Here is an 8,597-nt window from a genome sequence, read left to right as displayed (position 1 = left end):
AGATTGAATATTGGGGATCTCTACAAATAGCGCTAGTTTGCCTTTATATATATATATATATATATATATATATATATATAATATTTGATAAAAAAAATATTTATAATTTTCTAACATATTAAATCGTGTATCTACTATTAAAGTATATATTAAGTAACACATTAAAAGTATATGTAAACAGTCATTAACCATAACTTAATGGAGTTAAGTAAAGCCAATAACAGATTAATAGAGTCAATGACAGTTTGGCCGAGTGGTCTAAGGCGCCAGATTTAGGCTCTGGTCCGAAAGGGCGTGGGTTCAAATCCCACAGCTGTCAAAAAAATCATTTTTTTTTGTGTTTTTTTTTTACTTTACATGAGAGGAAAAGTTTGATTTTTTTTGTTATATATAAGGCTTATAAATATTAGGAATAAAGTGAAAAAATATCCCTAACGTTTATAGTCAGAAGCAATTTTAATTTTAATATCTAAAATAATGCAATTTTTTTTTGAACCAGAAAAGATGATTAAATAAATGATGGACTTGCATCCATAACAATAGTGTTCACAAGCCATTCCGGCACAACAGTTGAAAGGAAATCGCTAGCATTGGAACAGGCAAGCCTAGCTACCAAATGAGCTGCACTGTTCGCTAGTCGAGGAATAAAGACTAATTTAAAAGATGGGTTGGATCTTAGGATTAAACGACAGTCTTCTAATATCATTCCAAACTCAGAGGTATCCTGCTTTCCAGAGTGTATATTATCTACCACAAGTTTAGCATCAGATTCAAATTCAACAGCTGTATATCCCATATTAGAGAGCCAAATCAAACTCGTGCGAATTGCAAGAGCTTCAATGACCTTTGGTTCTTTGATACCTGGAATGCAGCTACTGCTACACAATACGAATGCTCCCCTTTCGTCTCTGATAACCGCTCCCATACCGCTGCTTCTTAGTTCTTTAAAGATTGCCCCGTCAATATTGCATTTGACGAAGCCGGGATTCGGTGAGCTCCATCTCTGATCTGTCGCCCCATTGCCAGCAACATTTGTCGACCCTGGTTGCCAATTGCTTGACTCCTTCCTCCTGGTACTTACGGTAGCGGCCTTGCTTTGATAAGCTCTCCAGTCTTGGGTCGCTTCCAAGCTGCTACGCCAACTGGCATCTGCCGGCCACCATCTCATATGCCAGAGGACTCTGTTTCGGTGATCCCAAATTGCTTTTACTGCACAGCATAATCTGACAATCATGTTGTTAGACAAGGTGCCGAACGGCCTCACCCGGGCGGACCGGGGGGTGGACACCTCATGGCGACGTAAGCGGTGATTGGCGCCGAAAGCAACCAATCGTGGAACCAAGCTGCTCGGCAGGACCGGAGCTCGGAGTATGGAAGAGTCGCCACCCACGAATGGGAAAATGAACACCGATCCCTTGCAGGAGACCGGTGAGGGTTCGGGAAACTTAGGTACGAGCCGAGAAGGCTAGCTCCTTTCCGGAGAAAGGCTACTAGGCACCCCGACATCGCCCGGTTATGAACCACCGGCCTCCTACTCAGCGTGTTAGGCGATAACGGACTAATCGCATATTTCTTTAAGTTTGAAATTCATTTGAAACATTTTCTTTCTCGTTTTGAAAACCGTTTTGATCATATATTATTGAAAGCCATTTTAGTAAAGAATCACCCATTTACACAAATTCAAAATACATAGGAGAGAGAGGGGGAGAAGAGAGGATGGGTTTATTCACAGTGTGATTTTATGCTTTAGACTATACACTAACTCTAAGCTAATCTCACTCCCCGAAAACGAGTTTATTTACACGGTTCGTACCTTAATCGCCGTTGGAACGATTTAGGTACGTTTCAAAACCCCGATAATTTACATGACATCGACTCGAATCGCCGTTGGAACGACTCGAGCGTTTGAAAACGTTTGAACAAGAAGTCTTAACCGAAAACGTGATTAAACATACAAGTTCATTTATTTTTGTACAAATCCATTTGAATAAGAAAACGATTCAAAACTCTATTATTTACAACAACACGATTTTAATTACAAGGTTCGCTTAATCCGTCGTTGGAACGAATTAAGGTTTCAACACGTGATATTTTGGAAATGGTTTAAAAATGACAAGAAAACGTTATTTACACTTTAGGAATATCTAGAAAAGCTTTAATTTAAACAAACAAATTAAACTCTCTTTTTGTGGTTTATTTTCCCCTTTTTCACTCAATTATCCTTTATGTAAATAAAATGACAACAAGTAATGAATTAAATCTCAAATTCACCCACATCAAATACATTTGAAAGAGTATATATATAAGTAGGAAAATAGAATAAATATACATAGATATACATATGTACAAAAAGTGAGTAATAATACCCACTAAAATAAAATAGGAAAAATAATACACATTAATAAGTAAAAAAATAGTGATGAAAATACTACTAGGTATAATATGTTTTTATTCTAACTAAAAACATGTAAAGGAAATGAATAAGGTTCATAAACAAGAAAATAAAATTTAACCCCCAAAATGGTTTATGATGAATATGTATAGAAAATAACCTCTAATAACCCCAAAATAACAAATATGTATAGTTTAAATGAATTAAATGGCAAAATCTATATATATATACATATAACTTTATTAAACCAAATTAAATGAAAACAATATACAAACACATTGAGTAATATATATACAAAATATTTAAAAATAGCATGAAAGTAAATATTACATAACTATACCTATATATATAAAGGACCTAATGTCTAAAAGTTGAGAAAGGAGGACCAAAACAGCATTTTTTACATTCTAGCAGCTTTACCGACGGAAAATCCGTCGGTAAACAGCCTTTACGGACGGAAAACGGGAAATTACAGACTTAGTCCAACAGTTTCCAGATTTATTCCAAAGCTTTAGATTAGATCTATTCTATCGTTTTGGGTCCCCGAACTACCAAAATTGGATCATAGTCTATAACGGAGATCCCTAAAACGACGTTTCATTTTTAAAACATTATTTAGAAATATTTTCAAAAAACTTATAATTACAACGTTTTTTTTAATTCCCGAACTACCTTTGAATCGGATCACGGTTCGTATTGGGATATTAAAACGAGGTTTTTATTTCAAAACAAAATCGTACGTTTATTTAACACGTGGTGAAAATTAAATAAATACGGGATAATAAATAAAACGTGATAAATAAAAGACTAAATAAATAAAAAACTATAACATAAAAAATAAATAAAATAAAACGAGTCTAGTCCTCGGATAATACCTTAAGATCGGTATCTGACAGTCGAAGTCGTTTGATTCCACGAGTTATGATTTTCCGGCGTTTTTTGTGTTTTCGATAAAATATTCAACTTTGGAAATTTTGGATTTTTTTGGGAAAAAAATATTTTCTCCAAAAAATTAACTTTCTCTCTCTAAAAATGTCTAGAGTGAGAAAGCTCCAAAAATTCTCTTTCTTAAATGCATGGGGATCCGTGCCTTATATAGGCACGGATCTCGGAGACTTTGGGCGACGCCCGATTAAGATTGGGCGTCGCCCAAAGCAGGTTGGGCGGACGCCCAACCTATGTTGGGCGGACGCCCAACTTGCGTTGGGCGAACGCCCAACCTGGTTGGGCGCGCGCCCAACAGGCGTTGGGCGTTCGCCCAACGCTGGTTGCGCGTTCGCCCAACGGCCGTCGGACGCTCGCCCCACCTACGCTGGGCGTTTGCCCCCACGTCGTTGGACGCTCACCCAACGGCCGTCGGGCGCGCGCGCCCAGCGGACGTCAAGCGTGCACCCCGCGCCGCCGGGCGCACGTCCAACTGTCGTCGGACGCGCGTCGGCTGCCGTTAGGCGTTCGCACCACGTCGCTGAGCACTCGCGAGCCGTCCACTCGACGACCGCGACTCCCACTAACTTCTTCCCTTTTTATTATATATTTTTGTTTTAAAACTTCCGAAACCAACCGCTTCGGCCGTCTTGTTACAGGTTTTCGTCACAGGTCCTCCGACTCGGTGTCTACACATGTCCTGGTTTGGGCCACACAATGATTGCAGGAGCCAATCTGCAAAATTCGCATTGTCCACACTCGGGGTAGGAACTCCTGCAATTCACCAAATGTCACCTGCAAAACAGCAATCGATAAATAAGTGGTTATCTGTTTCCTCTTGCTCCACGCACATAGGACACTCGGTAGTAATAGGGACTCTTCTTTGGGCCAGACGAGCTCTAGTGGGTAAGCATCTCGAGCAAAGACGCCAAATAAACTGCTTAAGTTTGGGTGGAATCATCAACTTCCATAACCTCCTCCACCCTTCCTGAGCTCTACTACCTTCAGCAATTCCCATGCCAGTCAAGTAGCCTGAATGAACATTGTATTGACCATCCCTTGACCAGTGCCAGATTCTCATGTCTTCCCCTACATGATATGGCAGAATAATGTCGCTAATAGCCTGCACCCTCTCCCATTCTCAAGTAGTAAGTCAGCCACTGTCAAATTTTCCAAACCAGGGACCACAAAGGAATTTATACAAAAATTCTCTAAATTTGGTACCCATGCATCTTCCCAGACTCTAATGGACTTGCCATTTTCCACTCTCCATCTAATCCCTTTTCTCAATATGCTAAGGCCTTCCCATATACTTCTCCAAACCATGCTAGGATTATTGCCTAATTTAGAGAAAAGTAAGTCATCCCTAGGAAAATATTTAGCTTTGAACATTCTACTTACTAGAGTATTTGGGAATTTTAGCAATTTCCAGCCCTGTTTACCTAACATTGCCAGGTTAAACATATGTAAATCTTTAAAGCCCATCCCTCCTGAATCTTTTGGCCTACATAATTTACCCCAATCAAACCAATGTATATTTTTCCTCCCTTCAGGTTTCATTCCCCACCAAAATGAATTCATTAGTTTTTGCAATTCATCACAGATAGATAAGGGTAAAAGGAACGTACTCATACAAAAGGTTGGCAAGGCCTGAGCCACAGACTTGAGAAGCACTTCTTTTCCTGCCTGGGAGAGGAATTTTAGGCCCCACGCACCAAACTTCTTGCGCAATCTGTCGACCAGGAAGGTGAAAATTCGACGTTTCGAGCGACCAATAAGGTAAGGTAGCCCCAGATATCGCCCAGTATCAAGCGGTGTACTCACCCCCAAAATCGATTTAATCTCATCTCTCACATCCTCTGTCGTATTTAAACTGAAGAAGATCCCTGATTTAGTTAAATTTACTACTTGCCCTGAAGCTACTTCATACTCAGTTAAGATCTCCATTACCTTTCTAGCCTCATCTGTCGTTGCCCCAAAGAATAAGAAACTTTCATCAGCAAAAAAGAGATGTGTAACAGCCGGTGCCCTACTGCTGATCCTACAGCCAGAGATAAGCCCTTCATCTTCAGCTTTCCTCATCAGTTTAGATAAGACTTCCGCACATAGGATAAAAAGATAGGGTGAAAGAGGGCCCCCCTGTCTCAGGCCTCTCCCAGGTATTACTTGATCAGAGCATTCCCCATTCACTGCCACTTTATATTTCACTGTTGTGATACATAACATCATCCATCCGATCCAGGTCTCATGAAATCCCATCCGAATCATAACTGCTTTCAGAAAATCCCAATCAACTCTATCATAGGCCTTGCTGATGTCAATTTTTAAGGCAACTTGACCATTCCTCCCCCTGTTCAACCTCTTCATACCTGCACATTATCAATTATAGACCTGCCTGGAACAAAAGCAGATTGGGTTTCACCAATAATCTGAGGGAGAATCTTTTTCAATCGATTGGCTAAGGCCTTTGCTATTATTTTATAGATGACATTGCATAGAGAGATAGGACGAAAATCCTTGAGCATTTGAGGATTATTGATCTTGGGTATAAGGGCAATTGTAGTATCATTTACCCCTATAGGGAATTCACCCTCTTGAAGCCATTTTGCGCATGCTGCACCCACATCTACTCCCAATGTATCCCAAAAGGCTTGATAAAATCCAGGGTTAAGCCCATCAGGTCTAGGGGACTTGTTGGGACTCATAGAGAAAAGGGACTGTTTAAATTCTTCCAGTTCAAAAGGTGCAATAAGAAGATCATTTGTATGGGGATCAATGAGTGGATCAATTACCTGGACCGTGTCTGCCCTTGCCAGATTCGAAGTGGAGAAGACATTCTGGAAATAACTCTGCACAAGATCCATTAAATCAGCCTAGTTTTCAATCACATCCCCATTCTCATCCATTAATGAGGCGATCTGGTTCTATTGTCTTCTTGTTTTGACATTTACATGGAAGAAGTATGTGTTTTTGTCTCCTTCAGTCAACCAAAACACCTTAGCCCTTTGTTTCCAATACATCTCCTCAGTTTCCAGAGTGTCATTAAGTTTCCTTTTGGCAAGGAAATATGAGGTAATAGCTTCCCTATCACTACTACCATGTAATCTTTCCATTTCGGTCCTCCATTTTCTGATCTGGCTTTTAAATCTCAAATTGAAACCCTTCCCCCACAGTGCCATTTTCTGTACACACGACTCTAATTTATCCTGCACCGGTTTACCTCACTGCTCTCTCCAGTGCCTTCTGACTAGAATCTGGAACTCCCGCTCTTTAAGCCAAGATTCCTCGAAAAAAACCCTATTGCCTCTACCTCTTCTCCTCCCCCTCTCCAATTGAAGGGAAAGTGGAAGATGATCCGAATACCATGTCATGCAAGATTTGAGATGGTAATTTGCAAACCTGTTCAGCCACTCTGCTGAAGCAAAGCTCCTGTCAAGCTTTTCTCTCACCCACATCTCAGTGCCCCTACCTCTTTCCCAAGTAAACGGGTCACCCTTCAGCTCCAGCTCACACAAACCACACTCCTCAATTGCTTTGGCAAATTCCTGCATTAGCAGGTAAGGGTAACTAGCTCCCCCATCCTTTTCAAAGCTGTTAAGAATGCAATTAAAATCTCCTATCACTACCCATGGAAGGGAAGCATCCCTAGCCAGTCTCCTCAATAGCTCCCATGACTCTCCATGTCTATTACGGTCAGCAAAACCATAAAAACCTACCAATTTCCAATCTCCCTGGGCCGAGTCAGAAATAATTGCCTCAATATGATGATCAGAAAAACTTTTAACCGCCACCTGAACTCTTGCCTTCCATAACAACGCTAATCCACCACTACGACCTCTTCTACTCACAGGGAATGCTCCCTCAAACTTCAATTGTTGCTTTATTAAACTTAACCTCTGATCCTCAACCAATGTTTCCATTAAAAATACAATACTGGGACTCTGGGAAGAAACAAGCTCCTTTAGGGAGCGAACTGCCCGGTGGTTTCCCAAGCCACGACAGTTCCAGCTTAAGCAACTCATTCTCCCCGGCAACCCTGATCATTAGAGCTCGCCGAAACATTTTCCTTAAGAATCCCCTTATCCTTTCCAAAAATAGAGATTCCTCCCTCCTGTCTACTCTCTCCTTCCTTCTCCCTACCCTCCCTCTCCCCCCTGACCTTCCCTTCTTCTCTTTCTAATATCGTTTAATTCCATCTCAGTATCCTCACCCTTATCTCCCTCTTCCTCCCCCTTCTTCTCACTTCCCTCATTTTCTAGGAGAACCTTAAAAAATGGCCCTGAAATAGGGCAAATCAGAACCTCCCTCTCCCCTTCCCCAACATGTCTGGTCGATCCACTCTCCCCTCTCCCTCTCCCTGTGTTAGTTATATCCCTCATGACACCAAATCCTCCTCCCCTTCCCCCTCCAAACCCCCTTTGATTCCCTACTATACTGATCCCAAAGCTCTCTCTTAACCATTTCGCCCCATTTTGATCCCCTCCTCTTCTTATTGGGGCCTTAAGCCATTCCCCATATTCTCTCTGGATTCCCCCCCTGCAGATTAAAAACTCTTTCACAAAAACGTTCCGTATGGCCCAGGCATCCACACACATAGCAGAAAATCCCTAACCGTTCATACTTGAATGTTGCTAGAGACCAGACATTTCCTACGCTCTTTAGTTTTTTAAATCTCTTCAACGGGTGCTCACTGTCTAGACTGACTCTGATACGCATAAATTGTCTATGGATACCAGTGTTGTTATTCAAATCATATTCCTCAAAGGACCCCAGAAAGTTGCCTAGTTGTTTACCTACTATCTCAGACATAGTCCCCACAGGTAACCCATAAATTTGCACCCAGATAGAGTAATTCAGTAAATTCACATCATCCACATGGACACCAAAATTCCAGACATTCATAATCAACACATAATTATCAAAGGACCAAGGACCTCCAGCTAACACCCTATCCTTATCAATCGGGTGAAAAAATTCAAAAGAGTAAAGATTAGGGCTTACCTCTTGAATCTCAACTCCTCTAACCGGTCTCCACAGCACAGCCATTCTGTTTTTCATGCTCAAGAAGTTGAGCGGTCTGTCCGCAACAAACCGTCCCAGAAAACGGAGTCCCGCATCCACCACCACCTCTGCTACAGGGGGCACAATCAGGTCAAGATGCCCCCCTTCCTCTCCCTCAATTCGAAGCCTCTCCATTTCCCTATCCATTGATCACAGATACAAATCCCTGCCCCCTCAGATTGAACCACAACACACAAATCACAAGCAAATCGAATTTGTC

General features: G+C 41.4%; 1 non-coding gene across 1 annotated transcript; it reads left to right on the top strand.

Annotated features, from left to right (window-relative positions):
* Positions 1-239: 239 nt before the first annotated feature.
* Positions 240-319, top strand: TRNAL-UAG (transfer RNA leucine (anticodon UAG)). The gene has a single exon. It is a non-coding gene; the product is annotated as a tRNA-Leu (tRNA).
* Positions 320-8,597: the final 8,278 nt, after the last annotated feature.

The sequence above is a fragment of the Euphorbia lathyris genome, chromosome 10 (assembly GCF_963576675.1).
Source record: "Euphorbia lathyris chromosome 10, ddEupLath1.1, whole genome shotgun sequence".
Classification (NCBI taxonomy): Eukaryota; Viridiplantae; Streptophyta; class Magnoliopsida; order Malpighiales; family Euphorbiaceae; genus Euphorbia; species Euphorbia lathyris.
This window is presented reverse-complemented; position numbering and strand designations above follow the sequence as displayed.